The following is a 20,769-nucleotide window of genomic DNA, read 5'->3' on the forward strand; positions in this document are numbered from 1 at the left end:
ATGGGTTGAGATAAAGACAGTTTTACAGGTAAAGCAAATGCTACACACACAAGCAAGGCAAAACAAGGAATTCACTCACTACTTCCCATCGGCAGGCAGGTGTTCAGACATTCCTGGGAAAGCAGGGCTCCATCACACATAACAGTTACCTGGGAAGACAAACACCATCACTCCGAATGTGCCTTCCTTCCTTCTTCTTCCCCCAGCTTTATATACTGAGCATGATTTCGTATGGTGTGGGATATCCCCTGGGTCAGTTGGGGTCAGCTGTCCTGGCTGTGTCCCCTCCCAACTTCTTGTGCATCCAACAGAGCGTGGGAAGCAGAAAAGGTCTCGACTCTGTGTAAGCACTGCTCAGCAATAGCAAAAACATCCCTGTATTATCAACACTGTTTTCAGCACAAATTCAAAATATAGCCCCATGCTAGCTACTATGAAGAAAATTAACTCTAGCCCAATAGAAACCAGGACAATAGGTCATGAGGTGAGATGTGAGGAGCACACTGTTGGAAATATTAAGTCAGTGAACTACTAAAGACCCTTATGGAAAATAAGGCCTTACAGGGGATATTCAGTGTCTGTGTAATACTGGGTGAAAGTTATTGTCCTTGGAACCACAGGAAGCTGAAGAAATTTGCCAAGTCCCGGAACATAGCTGTTCATAGCAGGTACCATGAGAAGATGTCATGGAACGGGATCATAAGGAGTTGTTTGTATAGGACAGCTGTTATCCTTTCTGTACTCATGTAAGCAAACATTTGTTAACGAATATTTGCATAAAGATGAGACAGTATTAAATGTCACTTTCTTCAGTGTCAGAAATCTGTGATCTCCCATTTTCTCAGAAATTCCTAATGGCTGCATCAGTCAGAAGCTCTTCTACCCATCTGTTTCCTGCTGCATTGGCTGTACTACAGATTTGTACTTGAAAGTGAGTAAAATTCTTTACAAAGCTGGGGAACAGGAGCTCAAGGTAAACCCCGTGTTTTTGTCTGACAGAGTTCATTCAGTCTGACAGCTCATTAGCAAAAGCTAGTCATTGAGCTAGAAGTACCAGCTGTAACTACTATATACAACTGACAAGCAGACTGGGAATGGCAGGTGAAGACTGTGGGGAAAAGAAGCAGCAAAAAAAGGTTGTTTTAGTACCAGAGGATTATGTCTTCTGAGTAATTTCTGGTCTGTAAGTGGAACGAGGGGAGTGTTTCTGAAGCTTCTGAAGACTGAGATGTCTGTGACTAGATAGCTGTGACTAGAAAATCCTATTAGTGTTGGCTAGTGGCAATCTTTAAGAGATTATTGGTGGGCAAAAATGTTTATGGAAGGTTATAGACAGTAACTGTAATATGACAGATCTGATAACATAGTTCCATGACTTACAAAGAAGCACCCACCAGTGTTTTTTAATTTTATGTAGCTAGTGCTTCCAAAACTTAAAAAGGTTTATCAGAAAGATGAGGGTGTTGAAAACATGATTTATTGCACTAAACTAAGGCTATTTAAGAATCACACACACTTTACTCACAAAATCCTAGGATTAAGTGAAATGCTGAAAGTTACCCAAATTTATATATCAGTATCTCCAGACATGTCAACATGTGCACCAAAGCCTTATAGTTCCTTTAAGACAGGATCTCACTTAGGCGGTGTTCTGTGATGATTATCATGTAGAGAATATTTTTGAATTTTTAAATTCAGCTTTAATATCTTGGGTGGTATTGATTAAATTTCTTGTGTCATGGAGAATTATTCAATTTGCCCTCTTCATATCATTAGCATGTAGGCCCCAGAAGATCATTCTATAGCTACTGATCATACTAAATGTGGGCTCCAGCTATGGTTGTGTTGATTTAGGAGCACACCATGGTACTCTTGCCCTTCAGGTGGACAGCAGTGGCAATTTTTTCACTAGGGCAATCCCTGGCAGTCATATTCTCTGCTGCTTCAGATTTTTCCCCACCATCCTGGGACTGTTTCTGTCCCTTGTTCCCCTCAGTGGGCCTGATCCTGACCCCGCCACAAAGGCCAACGTCCTGGCCAGGTCTTGGCTTGTTCCCATCCCCAGTGAACCGCCCAGTGCCCAGGGCTGGGGATGTTCCTTGTGCCCCCTGGCTGCCCTGCTCCTGGCTGGGGTGGTGGGATGGGCCCTGGCTTCCAGGCCCTGCCCTGCTGTCCCCAGAAGGCCTCACCACTCCCAGTATCCACTCCACAGGAATTCCAAGTCCTCTTGATGTGCAAAACAGACTTATAACAAATATTAACTTCTGTTTGAGTCTTTTCTACACATTCTGTGGAGACCCTTGTAGGAGATGTTCCTTGTGCCCTGGTTTAGAAGTTTGCCTTCCAGGCTAATAAAAATCAAAGTACATTGTAAGTGAATTTTATAGGACATAAAGGGGGGAAAGTCAAGCCTAAAATAAAAAGTTCTGTATGAATCTTATTATTTAGTTTGTTCAAAATAATTGTTTTACTACAGACAGCACTAAACAAAAATCTTATATCTAATCAAAGCCAAGGAGTTTTTAACTTGATTACTTAATAGCACCTGATTGTCTTGAGGCAAATTAGAATCATAGAATCATAGAATAACTCAAGTTGGAAGGGAACCATAGGATCATCAAGTCCAACTCCCTGTGCCATGCAGGAGTACCTAAAACTAAACCATATAACTAAGAGCGTTGTCCAGACACTCCTTGAATTCTGACAGGCTTGGTGCCATGACGACTTCTCTGTGCAGCCTGTTACCATGACCGTGAACCTTTTCCTAATGTCCAGTCTGAACTTCCCCTGGTCACCAGAGAGAGAAGATCAGCACCTCCCCCTGTGCTGTCTCCCTTGAGGAAGTTGTAGACTGTGATGAGGTCACCCCTCAGCCTTCCCTTCCCCAAGCTGAACAAACCAAGTGACCTCAGCTGCTCCTCGTAAGTCTTACACTTGAGGTCTTTCGCCACCTTGGTTGCTCTCCTCTGGAAACACTTTAACAGTTTGATGTCCTTCTTATATTGAGGTGCCCAAAACTGCAGAGAGTACTTGAGGTGGAGCCACACTATTCCACGTAGAATGGGACAATCACCTCCCTCGACCTGCTAGCTATGCTGTGCTTGATGCACCCCAGGACATGGTTGGACCATTTGGCTGCCAGGGCATACTATTGTCTCATATTCAACTTGCCATTAACCTGAGCCCATAGATCTCTCTCCACGGGGCCACTTTCCAGCCTCTCGTCCCCCCGGTTTGTACATATAACCAGGATTATCCTGTCCCAAGTGGAGAATCTGGCACCTTCTTTTGTTAAATTTCATACAGTTGTGATTGCCCAGCTCTCTAGTTTATACAGACTCTTATCTCTGTAAGGACTCTCTTCCTTCAAGGGATTCCATAGCTCCTCCTAGTCTAGTATCATCATCATACTTACTTAATGTACATTCCATTCCTGTGTCCAGATCATTTTAATTACACTAAAAAGGACTGGCCCTAAAACTGAGCCCTGGGGAACCCCACTGGTGACACTATCAGCCTGATGTAGCCCAATTTACTATAACCCTTTAAGCCCGACCCATCAGCCAATTGCTCACCCAATATATTATGGACTTATCTAGCTGTGTGCTGGACAGTTTATCCAGAAAGATACTGTGAGAGAAAGTATCGAAGTATCAAAAGTTTTGCTAAAATCCAAACCGACCACATCTATTGGCTTCCCTTGGTCATATATAGTAACCTTGTCATAAAAGGAAATTAAGTTCATTAAGCAGGACTTTCCCCTCATGAACCTGTGCTAGCTATGACCAAGGACTGCATTGCCTCTCAAGTGTTTTTCAGTAACTCCCAGAATAACATTCTCCATAATTTTACCAGGCACTGAATTGAGACTGACAGGCCTGTCATTACCAGGGTCTTCCTTCTCACACTTCTTGAAAACTGGGAAAACTGGGAACATCTCTCCAGAATTATTATTAATTAGTGAGTATAGGGAAGAGTATACACAGTTTAACCCTTTTACTCTCTTCCAGTAAGGGGATTTATCTTATTTACCCTTTTAAGGACAACTGTGTTGCATATTCTGGAGCTGTGGTTGGTCCAGGTGTCAGCTGCCATTGCTCTTCTTGGGCTCAGCCCCTTTGTGACTTGAATCTCTCCAGCTCCTGTGATATCATTTCCATATACATTTCCACTACAGCATTATGGTAGCAGCCACCTTATTAATGAATAGAAGAATTTTATAGAATGTGCATGGCCATGCTGTGCCATATAATATCAAGGCCAGGTAATGGGCCATGGCACTTTACGGTTTACTGAGGATGCTTATCTCACCTCAGGCTAGGAAATTGACCCAGTTACCTTAAATATCCCAGAAATCCAGAAGAATTTAAAACTAAAAAAGTCTGAGTGAGATTTCTAGCATATGTGTTCCAGATCAATGTATTCCATAATGGCATAATACTTCTGACCCCTGGATAGTTTCATAGGGAGAGATACATCTGTTCTTCTGATGTTTATTAAAAAAATATTTGGTGAAAAGTTTTCACTTCTTTATCCCTTAATCAGAAGTCCTTTACTCAGTATAGTACTTAAGGCAGGATATTATATTCAAGTGGTAGAGAAAAAAGACTGGTTTTAACTATTTTCATGCTTGAGGAAAAGAACTTACTAAATATGTATTTTCAGTGTCAGAAAAGTAAATAGGCTAAAATGAACACCTGCAACACTTCTGTTAAATCTGCTAAAACCTATGTTTTGTATAGATGATTGTTTGAAAACTGTTCCTGAAAAATTTACATGAAACACAGCTAAAGCTTATTTGTATCTGTCAAGTCATTATTAATACAGAGTCAATACTGTGTACACAAGAAAGATGTAGCATAAGCTATAGAAACAATTTGGTGCCATCTCTCCAGTTTATGAATATAGCACTTAGAGTCCTCTGCTTTCTTGTTGTGGAGTAGTGCTATGTACAACCTGTATCTTTCAAACCCATTTCTGTGTGGTTTTTGTTTGTTTATTTTAATAAGGAGCTGTAATAGAAGCATTTTGATAATTCAGAAATCTCTAAATCACCATCAGTATTCAGCATTTGTCTTTTATTTTTAAAATAAAATGTCCACTCAGGACACTCTCCTTACAGGGTCTCATGCAACAACCTTTGTAGTTCCTCCCATGGGGACAGATAAAACACAAAAAATACCAGTTTAGGTCCATTATTTTAAAAGGAGAGACTGATCGGGTAAACCATTCTTCATAAAAATACAAATAATTACTTCAGTTTTGCATCTTACATCACTAACGATGACATCAGGGTATGGGTTGTAATATTATAACAGCATCTGGAAAAATATTTAAGATTTAAATTCCCTTCAAGAATAATCTGCCCTTATATATTATCTGTCAAAGGCTCCAACCCTGAGATGAACAGAAACACACCCAGAAAGAATGGCCGCTGTGACAGCATTCCATCCGCAGCAGAGAGTTTACATTTCAAGACTACCTTCACAAGATGAAGAGATAGACTGAAATAAAAAATTCTGTCTGAGGCAACTGGTGAGGTTTGAAACTTTGTTTTTCTTCTGAATTAGAACAAAACTAAAAGCTTTCAAATATTTTCAGGAAAGGGAATTGTGGTGAAACATCTGTTTTCTGATCAGAAAGGTCAGCTTTTGAATTCACGTCTCTTGGCACTTGGAAACCATCCAAGAATATACCCTGAATGCTTGAAATCTACAATTGTAAATGTTGTCAAGATCAATATTTCTCTGCAAGCCATCCTGGCTTTGATGCAGCTGCTTATTTTGACCAAAAGCAAACAAATAAGTTGTCAGACCTGTTGACTAGTTCTAGTTAGAAACAAACTAGATGGAAAAGATGGGGGAGAAACAGCAACTTTGATATTAGCAGTGTGGCTTAACTGTTGCCCATGAGAAAGTGTGTAAGTGGGGAGCCAGGGCCATAGACTACAGTGACTGACTCTGGCTCAAATTCCATAATCACTGCAGATGACTTCCTACCACATGCAACTCTTCCTGCTGCTTATAATGGATTTTAATTCCTTTTTAATCTTTAAAAAATACACATACTAACACATGGTAATTCGTGTTAATGGTCATAAATTTGGTCATACAAACAAGGGCAACTTTAGTCAATTGAAAGTTATTACCAGAATGTGTCAGACACCAAAACAACTAGATACAGCTGAGTATGCTTTCTTTTTTTGTTTAATATACAATGGCATAGAATAACTGCACAGTAGAATTTTATTGAAAAATGTAAAATTAGATTTTGTAGAGTGCTCAGTGGGATAACACATTCTTGGATTTTATTGAAGCCTAACATTGTCCTCAGCTTCTCAGACATAGTAAGTTTTAGTGACCACTGTATTATTCCAAATAGCTGTTATGAACAGATTTTGGTGAAGGCTTATATAATATTTATAATCCTCAGCAAGCCAGTATTCCCAACAGAATCTCTCAGTTTCTCCGCATTTAAATTGCTTTTGTGCTTCAATAAAGGTTGAGTCAGCTCTATTTAGGTTATGCAAGATATTTTATGAGAAAGCATGTGCATTGAGCTAACAAAATCTCAGCACTTCATTAGAGGCAGAGATCAAGTTTATTATACTATTTATCCTGCTAAATGCTAATGCTATATACTGTAGCCTTTACTAGTGCCTCATAAGAGCCTGTATTTCCCTTGTTCTAAAGTACTGTATATAAATTGAACAATGGCACTGATGACATTACCTCACTTGGGTCAGGATTACCTGATTTTTTTGCAACACCAAGCATTGTGTTTTGTACATGCCATTCTAAATATAGCTAATAATAATTTAAGGCTCTCCAGAGGACTTGGTTTCTCAGTCAGTGTCCCTGCTGATGTGTACAATAAGGCTGAACAGGTTGGGAGAACAGGATGGAGGTTCAGCTGACCTTGGAAATGAGATACAGCTGTTTCCAAGTTTTATGAATTTTTGAGTTATGCAAGCAATTTTTCATGACACACATAGCTTCTTGGTTTGTTTTTTGTGTGACCCTGCTGGAGCAGAAATAAAATTGTCAGGGACTTGGATGATTTTGGCTACTAGCGGTAGGCAGAAGGGAATGACTCTTTTGAGACAAAGTGGCAGTAATCATCAGGAGCTTATCATAACCAAATGCCAGGCAAAGCACAGGAACTAATCCGTAGATGAAGGTCTGCTCAAAACTACATTCAGAGCCCAGTCTTCCCCCCAGCATCCTCCTCCTGTTTTTTTTCCAAGAGTTCTTCCTATGATCAGTGAGGAAGCAAAGCAGAGAGGAGATAATGATGGTGTTAATTCCTAACATGCTGGATATCTGTTTCTAGTATCTTGCATTATGTAAGGTTCCCTAAGAAACTGTTCTGGGACTCCTTACGCAAACTGAAGATTTGCAATAAATTAAAATATGTATGAATAGAGTTACGTGATACTAGACTGTCCTGTGTGTCTGCATCCTCCTTGTTTCTGCTCGGATAAACTGTGCTTGCGGTCACCCTGAAGGGTACCATGACATTTTCCTTATGTTGTGGAAATTTGTGTGCAATGACATACTGGCATTGTATGAATGCCCTTCAAACCTCCATGGAGCTTCCTCCTGTAGTCTCTGACAAGTGCCCTGCTGGAATAATGCCTATGATATTTTAAAGGGTAAAAATTAGACTCAGACTTGCTTTTTCTGATAAAAGGAACTACAGTTTTGCTTAATGGAGTTTATCACAGTCAGTGCTGTAATAAAAGAAACCTAACTTTTCTTTTTTTATTCTATTTATATTTTCAAAATATGCAACTTCTTGCACTGAAGCCTTTTAAATTCTAGTTAAAGGAATTCCCCTTAGCACAGCTTGACCTAAGAGATGCTTGTTACTCTTCTTTTACATGATTTTTCCATTTCCCAGCTGCCTTTCTGTGCAGGAACACCAGGAGGAGCTTCTGGTTGTTAGGCTGCAGGTGGTGAGGAGGAGGAAAATGAAACAGAGGCAAGGGAGAGGAGGCAGACAGTGGAGGCCTTTGTGGAACAGGGTTAATTTTGATCTGGCAGCTTGTGGAAGCTCTTAGCTATGAGCCAGTCTCTTGCTGCTGAGACAGCCTCACATGCTTTTCCATTGCCATGGACACTGCTTGCCAAGGGCATGCAGCTTTGGTTCCAAGAGTCATTTGCTTTCTCTCAGCTTATGTTAAAGGTTACCAATGGAAAGGGAAGCAAATAGATTTGTATTTACTGTTTAAGGAGAAAATTATATTTGCAAAAAGCCCAAATGGCTTTTATATTTTGCCCTCTTTATATATGAAAACATTAAGTAGTTTATTTTTAACACATTTCTAAAGCAACCAAACTGTAGTTTGTCTTTGGAAAGACCTGATAGACAATCAAGGAAATTTTCCATTAATGAAATTGTTTGACTAACACTGAGATGGAAGGGGAGGAAGGTGCTGCGCTCCTGACACTCAGCTTTGTCTGCACAATGGGCTTCTGTGTTATGGTGCAGTATTGAGTTTGGGGGACTTCATCAGCCAGATATAGGGGCAATAAGAAGAAAATAGAAACCTTTGCAGAAAATCACGTTTCTACAATGTATTATGACAGTCAGCCTCAATTCTTTCTCGTAAGAAAATACCACAGAAATGTTAAGGTCAGAGATGAAACCACAGGTATGTGTTTGTGGTATGTTTTAGGCAGATGTGAGCTGGTTCAGGAGAACGGTAGCCAGACAGCATGTAGGAATGCCAGTTCAGCCCAAGTCCAAGGTAATAAGCCCTGCCTGACAGTAATGGCCTGACTGGAGCTTTAGAGTTACCAGTCTGCAGTGGCCCACATGCAGATGACTTGGCACGCTGTCCTTGCAAGTGACCTTGCAAAACAGCAGATGTACTCTTGCTCCAGGACATTGTAGGTGGCACTAACAGAGATTTTGAACCTAAGGCCCATATTCTGCTGTCATCTGTACACTAAGAAGTTCCTTTCAAATCTAGGACACTGCTGAGCTCTCTGTGTCTGCATGATGTGTGTTTGCAGAAAATACTGGCCTTTAGTGGCCTGCCAGAAAAGAAGTCACTCTCCAAAGTGCCCCTTATCTATCCTTTTAAATATTCCTCTCGTCTCTACTGAGTTCCTATTAAAATTTCTGCCTAAAATTTTGGCTATTTCAAATTCGCTAAATTTCACTTTTGGAAGACATCTTTTGAGAGCCTCAGTTGTGCTTGAATTCTCTTGAAAATCTTACCATTATTCTCCGTGCTTCTTCATACTACTGTCTTTGTGTCAGGCTGCTGAAGACAGGGAAGTCTTTTACTCTGCAGGTATGTAGGGCTTCATGCATATTTCCCTAGGGTAGCTGGGATTCCTGCATACCACTGTCTTAGAAATAAATACCAGTGACGCTCCTACAGGGTCTTCCTGACTGTATATTGCTTCAGCTACTGCTCACCTATCTTATTTAACACATACACATACACATACACATACTACTGCTTGGAAACCATTTGTGTTCCTGTCTTTGCCCTAATTTTAAATCCCTGTTATTCATTCTAAGCCACTAGCAAAAATTTGTTCCTAATCCTGTGCAGTACAGAACCCCTTTCAAAATTATTGCCCTGGGCTTTTGCTGGCTTTCCATAGTTCTAATTATGCTGTTTTCTCTTTTCTTACCCACTGATAAAAGCTATTAAACATGCCATTTCTAATTCTTAAAAATGGAAGTTGGTCCCTTTTCCTTGGGGCACTGTCCTCTTTTCTGCTTAAACAACAAAGCTAAAGAATAGTTTAAGCCCCAGGCAACATCATTACTATCTACATAGTGCTTATTTTTGAAATGTCTCATTCTCCACTGTTCGTTATTTGTCTCCATGCCTACTGTGTCCATTACTAACAGGAACCTGCATCCCCCTGCAAACAGTGTATTTTACTTAACCACCCCACTGTTTCCTCTGTTTCTCATGCTTCTTTATGTAATACCATTTGTTTTTAACTGGCATATTCTAAATCCTATTCAAATAATGCTTTCCTTTCTCATCAGCTTGGAAATTGAAATATGCCTCAGTCCAATAAGCTGTTCCATGCAGCTGGGCTCAGATCTGCTTAAAAAACCGTGACATGTTTGTCAGTATCTTCACATGGGTAGTGAGTTGTACCCTCACAAAACAGTCTGTACAGATGGTGCCAGTGTCCTAGGCAGGAAGCAAATTGATGTCAAAAAGGAATAAAAGAGTCTCTCTAATATCAAGATATAAATACTTCTACTGATATAGTCACCATGGTAGGGCAGGACTTTAGTTAACACAGGACCCAGATCTCAACTTCCCACTGGAGATAATGTGTCCAAGTTGAGCTGACTGGTGCTGCCGTTGTCATGAGCCAGAAAGAGCAAGGGACAACTCTGGTCTCCCAGGCTTCTCCACCTGTACCTTGGAAGCAGGTCTCTGGTGTGCCAGGTATCTCTCTCCCAACTGGTTCCCTGCTTTGGAAGTTGGCACAGGCTGGGACCTTTCCCAACAGGCACACTGGGCACTGCCACAGTGTTCTGGAGGGTAAGAGCTTGACTGTGTAGGTGTGGCCAACTCATGCCCTGTGGCCAAAGGATAGGCTCTGGAAGTGTTTAGGCTATGTAGTTGGTTTTCCTTCAATTTTGCTGTATTTTTTCTTTCTAATCTGCCTTTCAGCTCTCAAATGAAGAAGAAAATATAAAGCCCTTTTCTGTTCATTTTCAATCCTGTTTCTTTATCACCAAGCTCTTTGTCTTTCTCTTACATAAAAGAAATGATACACATGACTTCCAGATATGTTGCAAAGATACACAATTTTATGTATAATTCCTAGAGGATTTGCTTATAATCCCTTTGAGTATCCATGAAAATATGCTGGGTTATTAGACAATAATACATTTGTCAGATGGAATATTTATTTACAGCATAACAAACACTGAAGTGTAGCTGTGGCATCAGTACTTGGAACAAATGAGCCATTAATCAAGAAAGCAGCCTGACCTTCCCTATTTGCATGATACTGTTGTCCCCAAGGCTTCTGTGTTTTCAAGTCCCAGTTATTGACTTCTTAGCTTAAAAGCTGTACCCATAATTATGGAGAAAAGTAGATGGGCTATATAAAAAAAACCCACTTAATCCAACATAATTTGTCTTCATAATAACTGTATTTAAGAAGTTGATGGTTGAATGGCATTCCTGTTGCACATGCAGTCATAGTAAATGATAGCTTAAAATGTAGACAACTATGGAGTGCATTAGTAGTAGATGCTATATGACCTGGCAAAGATATTTATCTTGTTAGATGGTAATTCATAGGCAAAACTGGTAAACAGTATGTGATCACTATGGGATAGCTGTTTTCCAAACAGAAAAAATGAACATATTTCTGCCCCTGCAGCCAGAACAAATGAAACCTGAACACAAAATGAGAGAGCAGGAGGAAGGGTGATTTTACTTTGGGCTACTGTTGGACAAGACCTATTCATATGCATCTATTGCTTTTCTTAGTTGCATTCTTTTTCTCCACCTCTGCCTGTTCATTTTTTGTAGAACTGGTAGACCTTTGGGTCAGGAATTTTCAGTGTGAGACCAGGGAATTTTCTGTATGGTAAAGGTCTTGGAAAATATGGCCATTCAAAAATTATTTAGCACTTGGTTGGTCTCCATGAACTAGGAGAATATAAATGTCAATTCATATATTCATCAAGAATGGAGAAAAGAGAAATAAGTAAATAAACAGAAACAGACTAGAATTTACAAAAACGTAATATATGCATCATCCATCCTTTCATCAATACAAATTCCTTACAGTTAGTCTTCCTCTAAACTAAGGAAGATCTTATAAGACTATGAACAAAACTTAATTTATGCACCAAAAAGCACATTATTTCTGTTTGTAAACCCAACCAAATCTTGATTGCTTCTGTTCCATACAGTGAGAGGTTTTTTTAATTCAGAACTTTACTAAATGCAAAAATAGTCACATTTAAGAATACACAAAATGTACCTACATTTATAGGAAATACAAATCCTTTTATGTTACTTGGCGTGACAATATTGGAGATGAGGTGGAACAGCATTCTTTCAAGGCTTATTAAAACTTAAGTGGAATCTGACAAAGACTTGCTGTGAGACAGAGCTGCACAGCCAAATCTGTAGCCTGTTCTTGGCAGAAATATATCTCTTGACCCTGTAGTTCATAACTAACTTTTCTTTCTTTTTCTTTTTCTTTTTCTTTTTCTTTTTCTTTTTCTTTTTCTTTTTCTTTTTCTTTTTCTTTTTCTTTTTCTTTTTCTTTTTCTTTTTCTTTTTCTTTTTCTTTTTCTTTTTCTTTCTTTCTTTCTTTCTTTCTTTCTTTCTTTCTTTCTTTCTTTCTTTCTTTCTTTCTTTCTTTCTTTCTTTCTTTCTTTCTTTCTTTCTTTCTTTCTTTCTTTCTTTCTTTCTTTCTTTCTTTCTTTCTTTCCTTCTTTCTTTTCTTTCTTTCCTTCTTTCCTTCTTTCCTTCTTTCTTTCCTTCTTTCCTTCTTTCCTTCCTTCCTTCCTTCCTTCTTTCTTTCTTTCTTTCTTTCTTTCTTTCTTTCTTTCTTTCTTTCTTTCTTTCTTTCTTTCTTTCTTTCTTTCTTTCTTTCTTTCTTTCTTTCTTTCTTTCTTTCTTTCTTTCTTTCTTTCTTTCTTTCTTTTCTTTCTTTCCTTCTTTCCTTCTTTCCTTCTTTCCTTCTTTCTTTCCTTCTTTCCTTCTTTCCTTCTTTCCTTCCTTCCTTCCTTCCTTCTTTCTTTCTTTCTTTCTTTCTTTCTTTCTTTCTTTCTTTCTTTCTTTCTTTCTTTCTTTCTTTCTTTCTTTCTTTCTTTCTTTCTTTCTTTCTTTCTTTCTTTCTTTCTTTCTTTCTTTCTTTCTTTCTTTCTTTCTTTCTTTCTTTCTTTCTTTCTTTCTTTCTTTCTTTCTTTCTTTCTTTCTTTCTTTCTTTCTTTCTTTCTTTCTTTCTTTCTTTCTTTCTTTCTTTCTTTCTTTCTTTCTTTCTTTCCTCCTAATTTGCTAGGTAAGGAAGCAAGCATAATATTTCTAAATGCCTCTTTGCAGAACAGGGCACTTATACTTTGCTGAACGGACCAGAATCAGATGCTCTAGAAGCTAAAGGGTAACTTGGAACTTTTTTAGCTTCCATTACTCTGTCAGCCATCATAATTCTTCCACTACCATAATTGCTTTGCAAGCTCTCATTTTGCACAGCAGAGTGTATGAAATATAACCTACAGCTCAAAGGGGAAAGTACTGCTCTTGAGTTTATTACGAGAATGTCAGTGCTCGATCAAGGCAGCCTAACTTGATTGTCCCTGAAAGAAGAAATACATCTCCTCTCTTCAATTTTCTCTTTCTTCCCTTTCCCTCAATACATTTATTGAATTGTCATTTTTGGTCTTATTTAGACAAGCAAGCTCAAAGATAGTACATAATGTCTGATTTTCATTTCTGTGTCACATCCTCATCTGAAGTAAATCAACAACAGTATGCTGCTGTCAGCAAAGCTAAGTGAGTCTTTACTTGATAATGATCCACTTTATTGCTTTTTTAAGTAAATAGGATAAGGATCTAGAAATACGAAACATAGGTAATTTTTTCTTGTTCTCATCCTTTTATGTTTATAATGCTGCTGTATTTTTTGTACATAATTTGTATGAAAGTAATTATGCTTTGAGACATATCCCATACATTCTTCTGATAGAACTTTTTACCATATTTATTCACAATCACATCTGTCTCAGTAGCCCTCATACAAAAGAACTGCTCTTTGTGAAATCTGCACTAGAGAACCAGGACACCTGGGAAGAAGGAAAAAGGAGGAGGGTTTTTCTAAAGTCTTTTTTCAGCTCTAATGACTTCATACAATACTACGAGTAAATGGGAAAAAAAATCCCCTTAATTTATAAAAGGACACAGTATAAGGCACACAAGTGTCTGTTTTTGCTTGGAACAAAAGACATGTCATGAAAAAGACATTTGTTGGGAGATACAGTTGGATTCTATTTGGGATAATGCATGAATTTTAGAATCACAGAAATTAGACCATTAAACTGCGTGAAATATGTAAAAGAATGCAGACTAGAGAATCAAACTTTTCAGGAACTATTCATGTGGCTTTGAAAAAAGCCAGTCCATCAAATAAATTCAGTAGTTTGACTTTTTTATAATAGTCATGGAAGGATAAACACATGTACAAGTACAGAAGAAAGCATCATATTAGATGTAGAGGAGTACCCTGATAAAATGTGTGATACGTTTTTGTTTTGAGTAGCATCATAATTAAATTTTCCTCCTTTCATAAGTATTTCTTGTTTACATAATTTATGTGTTGCTTCTCTTCCTTTGCTCCTTATAGACAAATTCAAACTTGCTGGTGTACCGGAGCACAAGGTCTCCCCTTTTTTAGTAAACTGTTCTTAGTAACTTGTACTGTGATGGGGACTAGGAGAAGAGAGGCAAGCACTGACAATCACTTCACCATGATTCAGGGAAATCCTACATCTTGTTGTTGGCTGCTTTGGCTTGTCATCTCCATTTGCTAAATCTGTGAACAGGCACTGCAGGAAAAACAATATTCCTCTCAGTGAAGATTTCAACAAAAAAATGTCCCTTGGCTTTTGTCTGATGATATTTGAATATAGTATTCCCAACCCAAAGACATGTGTCCAGTGAGTTTAAAGAGTTGCTCCTAAAAACCATGCAGTAAATCCTGGCAAGTGTGGCTAACTTAGAGCTGAGCAGGAGGGTGTAGACAAGGTTTCCAGCACTGGTGGTGAGCACACCTGCTTTGTGCCAATGGCTGGGAAAGAGATTAGCTGGGGATCTACCTAAATACAGAAAAGAAATCTGGCATGGTGTTCCTCAGATAGGACCTAACCTGTGAGAGTGTTTTACAACTTGGTTCACTATCAACATCTTCCCTCTGGAGCATACCAGTCTGACTGCTGCACAGATGTGGCAACTGATGTTTTATTTTCAGCACTTGAAAGGCTTTGTAGAAAAGAAAGAAAAGTATTTCAATTGCATTTGTTTCTCATAAAGTAAATTTACCTAGTAGCTTTCATAGAAAATAACTGCAACACATGCTTGACCTCGACAAGGAAAAGGAAAAATGAAAGGGATGTAGTTTCATTAAGTTCATTTCTTCTGGAAACATCACCTGGTAATAAACTGTATGATTTTTTTAAGGAAGGTTCTTTCCAGTCCCTGTTATTCTGATCTTGTCTTTGCTGATGCCTTATTACTTTCCTTTCTGAGGAGGCTCAAGGTTAAAGTATGCTCTTTTGTGGAGCAAAAGTAATTGTGTCTCTTCTGTGCTCAGTAATAGAAAACACCTTCCCCATTTTCCTAGTTTTCTACTCCTAGTTGCATTTTCAAGTCAGGTTTGCCCTCAAACCAAAGTCCCCTAGGCATCAAACTCCTGTCCTGGATCCCTGCCCTTTGTTCTGACAATTTCAAGAAATTACCTGTAGGAAAAAAATGAGTCCAGTGGAACTTTGATATTAAGGAGTAGCACAGTTGGACAGAGGTTCAAAATCACGATCAGCAATCCTTCTTCCAGTCAGCACTGAATATTATTCATGAACCATGGGTGAGGAATATGTAGCTGCTCACATGGAAAATCACCTGATTACAGTCATCAACAAATGATTCCAGAACCAACAGCACTTCAAAAAGGGGAAAAAATACTGTACTAGCAGCAGTGTTAGATTACTGCTTCTCAATAATACTTTTAACAAGATAAACTGTCAATAAGTAGATAACATTACATCATAAAAGAACTCTTAAATTTATGGCTACATTATAAGCAGATTCATTGCCAAATACAGTACATTAACTGTTTAACTGTAAATCAACTTTATAGTTTGCATGTGTTAAAACTGTTTCTTTTAAACTGCAAATAAGACTTGAAATGTCCCCATTTGGCAGTAACAAGGGATGGTTTTTAACCAAAAGAACACTGGGCCAAGTGAACAAGTTCTGAAGTACATTTTATATTCCACAAAAGCTCAGCTGAAGAGAAAGTGATGAAAGTGTCCAAGCATAGGTAACTCATGGGTTGGTGTACTGCGAAGTTAATGTGTTTGCTTTCCAAGTGTTCAATAGTTTCAACACATACATTGTTTCAGTCTGGAAGCAATAAGGTTGTTGGGTTTAAAACTTAAGATGAAAGGAAGGTGTACTTTTTCCCTGGACCCCACAGGATCAATGTTATTTGTTTACCTGGGTGGAAAGATAAATTTTTGGCACACTTTAGTGAATGGAAAAATATGTGTAAAAACGATAGAGATATCCAGAACCCACGTGCTAAAGACTGGATTTTTGTACAACATTATAAGCAAGTGTCTCTGCTTAATTCAATCAGATATTTTGCAGTTCATAATCTTTTCTACAGATTTCCATTTTTTTAAGGATGCGTGTTTAGAATCTAAGTTTTGGTGTCTTAGTTTGTTAAGAGAAAATTTAAATAAGTTGTTTTGATTTACACAACAATCTAAAATGACAATGAATTAGCTATTTAGTTTAACTTTTCCTAGTATATAAACATAACAGCTTTGGACAGAGAGATGGGCCATCTTGTTTAGACTCTGCTCTTCCCAGAAAGGTTGGACTAGGTGATCCCTGAGGTCCCTTCTAACCTGTGATTCTGTGATTCTGTGATTCTGTGAAATGAAAAAGAGAAGATGTATACACAATCTTTGAAGAAGAAAATTTAACAAAACTTAAATTGGATTTGGAAAGGATGGCTTAGGAGACATCCGAAGACATACTTTGGAGAAGTGTGTCTCATTGTTCTTTTTTATGGGTGTGGCAAAAAGCCATGACCACCAAGAACTAACTGCATCTTCCTTCATGAAAATGTAACTAGTGATGTAAAAATTGGATGACATAATAATAATAAATGTACAATATTAAAGATGAGCAATTTCTGAAAGAAAACATCTTCAGAGGTTCCCATTATGTATGAATGAGTCTTGAAGATGGTTTTTCTCTGTGGTTGTACTACTGGCAGTAATACATCTATGCTTGGTAATGTGCGAATTAGCATGTGTAGCTCCTGCTGAAACATTGTAGATAGCGTAAGAGTCCTGTATAGTATCCTAAGAAAGCAGTGCTGAAATCCAGAAAAAAAATGTGTAAAATGAGTAATGACTTTGAACATCTGGACTATTTCAAGAAGAGATGATATAAGGGTCCTTGAAACAGTACTATTGTATTTCAGACATCAGTGATAGTAAAGTAATTGCAGAAACTTAAAAGACATTTCTCTGTTACTTCATAGCCTACCAGTGAACTCTGTTATTTTCAGCAGTGTATTCCTTCCCCTGCATTCACAGATTTTTCAAAAAACCTTGAAGTTCTTGAACAAAATACTTGCATATTGCTGCTGTAAAACTCAAGACAGTGGGCCATTATAGTCAAAATAAGCGTGGGTTTGAGAGCTTTGACAGATATTTTATGGCTTCCTGAGGTTCTGCAATTCTTAAGAAATGAAGAAGCATGAAAATTCAGAAGTACTCATGTGAACCAGGATACAAGAGAGAAATGAAATTTAAATTATCGACATCAATATTTCCAACATTTACATCTGAACAGTGGGCTGACCCCAAAGTAATGGGAGCCAAATTCAGAGAAGATTCAAATAAAGTTCTGGAGTAGAAGGCATTTTCTGTTGTGTCACAGCCTTGGGATATTTATTTTAGCATTTTTATTGGAGAGTCAATTCAGTAGGTTTTCATAATTACAGAAAACCTCTGTCTTACAAATATAAAATATGGAGTATCAGCTTCTTGTGATTGAAAGATTCTTATTCCCTCACCTCTGTGCAAGTTAAAATGCTGTGAAAGTGTCTGTGACATGAGTCATCATAAAAAGCTATCAGATTAGTCAGGCTTGATTTATCCTAGGTAAATTCATGCTCAGTTTTCCCAACACTGTCTTTCATGTGTTTAAAAATGGCTTCCCAGAGGATTTAGTCCCCAGTCCTCATGGAGTTAGACTGAATAAGCCTGTATCTTCCTCATTTTCACCCTTGCCCTTCTTGAAGATGGGTATGATATTTGCCTCCTTTCTGGTTGTGAGGAGACTTCTGTGATTGCTATCACATTTCAAAGATTATTGAGAGTGGCTTTGTGATGATATCTACAAGAACCCACAGGGATGCATCTTGTCTCATCCTGGGGACTTGTTCAAGTCCAAATGGCTTCAGTGTTCCCTAACTGTTATCTTCCTTAACAGTGACTGATACTGCATTCCCACAGATTCTGCGGTTCCACCAACATCTCAGTATTTCCAGTGATGTCATAGGTGTCTGACTGTACATGGACTCCAATTCCTCCTACTTTTTTCTCATGTACATGTATTTGTGCACACACACTTGAAGTGATAGACTCAAGCTGCACCATCTTCTGAAGTGGAGTGAGAGAGATGGCCCTGTCCTTTGAGTGTTTCCTCTCTATTTTCCCTTCACCTGCTTTGCTTTGGGCACCATCCTCGATGCACCTAGTTTAAAATCCTCGTCACTAGATTAGCAAAGCCAGTTGGCAAAGATGCCCATGTGCCCCTTTGTCAGGTGGATTTCATGTCTCACAGCAATTCTTATTCCCTGGTCATAAAAGCCAATGCTTTGCCTGCAATGTCAGCCATGCAGGAAGGTTTTGGTCTGCAGGATGCATCTACTCCTGTGTCCCTCACCCCAGCTGCTAGAGCTGCTCAGTTCATTCAGTTTCCCTTGGTGATGTCATTGCTTCCCATAGAATGAGTTGCAAAAAGTCTGAGGGTGACAGGATCTTTCCACAGCTCAGGAATCCTTCCATGATGCAGCACATCCCCCTCCCATAGTGCTTCACAATGACAGACTCTCATTCCGCGTGGCGCTCCACAATGTTATGCTCCCTGTCCTGCATGGCTCCAGGAGCCACATCAGAGGCAGCAGCGGAGTCAGGTCAGCCAGCCAAAAGCCTCCCAGAACAATAACTACATCACGTTCTTGCATGAATGACGTGCAGTACGGTTGCCAGATCACAGTGTTGTTTCTTTTCATATACCATCTACTCCAGCCATTGCTGCAAGAGGCAAGAGTGTAACTCTAGTGTGATTTTAACTGTATGTCCTCTGCTAGCTTTCGTAGCGGGTTCACTTCAGCCTTTCCTCTTCTGTGCGCAATAAACAAAGGAATCTTGTAAATCATTTTGATTGTGTTAAGGTTTTGTTTCAAAATTTGTATAAAGAAAGTGTACAAGTGTTTTCTAATTAGAAGTTGGTTAGAGTTCCTTATGGCACCTTAATAAACCAGAGATCCAAAATTCTGTCGTATCCAGACTTAACTGCCTGAAATACTAAACAAAAAAAAAATCCATTTCATGATTCCAGTATTTTGCAAACAGTAAAACTACAAAAATGAGCCAAACATAAAAACAGTTAGCAGATGCTAGGCTTACGGTGTACAACATACAAATATTTTCCTTCTGAGGGCACTCCTATTATTTACAAAAGAAAGTTTAGAAAATAAGTGGTTGTAAGCTTCTGGGTTGCTAAGAATTCCTAAAGACTGAGCTAAAGATTTTAGTTTAGTCCCCATAGCAATCATTTGGAGGGGTCCTTTACTTCACTGAAGGTAAAAAACCCAATGTAAGAAACAAAATATATTCCTACTGCGAGTGGCTTGTAAAAAAGATTATAATTGTTTTTGTATTGCTATAAAGTTCTGTTTAACAGGTAGATTTTCATGTTGAGCCCCAGGTTCCTAAAAACTTATTTTGTCAGAATTTTTCTAGGGTTCACAGGAGACCAACTTCCAACTGGGCTGACAGCGAAGCTTCATTGTGCTTCTCTGTGTGATTGCTAGCAATTATTTGTTACCCTTTGCCACTCTGCAGTAATTGCTGGAAGAGTATAAACAGTGGCAAAAAAGCACCAAATATCCATCTAATTTGTGTCTTTTCTCCTCCTTTTAAAATAATTCTCCAAAAAATAATAATGGATAGTCTGTGGTCATCAAGGATCATCACAGTAAATAATAGTTCAGAAGGTCAGAGAAATACAGGGCTGCAAAACCTAGAATGTTGTGCCGGTTTTGGCTGGGGTAGATTTAACTTTCTTCTAAATAGGTAGTATAGGGCTATGTTTTGGGTTTGTGCTGGAAACAGTGTTGATAATACAGGGATGTATTCGTTATTGCTGAGCAGCGCTTACACAGGCTCAAGGCCTTTTCTGCTTCTCACCCCACCCCACCAGCGAGGAGACTGGGGGGACACAAGGAGCTGGGAGGGGGCACAGCCGGGACAGATGAGCCAAACTGACCAACGGGATATTCCATACCATATGACGTCATGCTCAGTATATAAAGCTGGGAGAAGAAGAAGGAAAGGGGGGACATTTAGAGTGATGGCATTTGTCTCCCCAAGTAACCCTTACGTGTGATGGAGCCCTGCTTTCCTGGAGATGGCTGAACCCCTGCCTGCCCATGGGAAGTAGTGAATGAATTCCTTGTTTTGCTTTGCTTGCACGCGCAGGTTTTGCTTTACCTGTTAAACTGTCTTTATCTCAACCTGTGAGTTTTCTCACTTTTACCCTTCTGATTCTCCTCCCCCATCCCACCACAGAGTAGGGAGTGAGTGAGCAGCTGTGTGGGGCTTAGTTGTCTGCTGGGATTAAATCATGACAAATGTGTAGCAGTATGCTCCAGGACTTGCAGTCTGTTGATCTGTATATACATAGAGCCTGGACAATTAACAGTCTGTATGAATTTAGGAACACAAAAG

Source organism: Phalacrocorax aristotelis, chromosome 3 (assembly GCF_949628215.1).
Source record: "Phalacrocorax aristotelis chromosome 3, bGulAri2.1, whole genome shotgun sequence".
Classification (NCBI taxonomy): domain Eukaryota; kingdom Metazoa; phylum Chordata; class Aves; order Suliformes; family Phalacrocoracidae; genus Phalacrocorax; species Phalacrocorax aristotelis.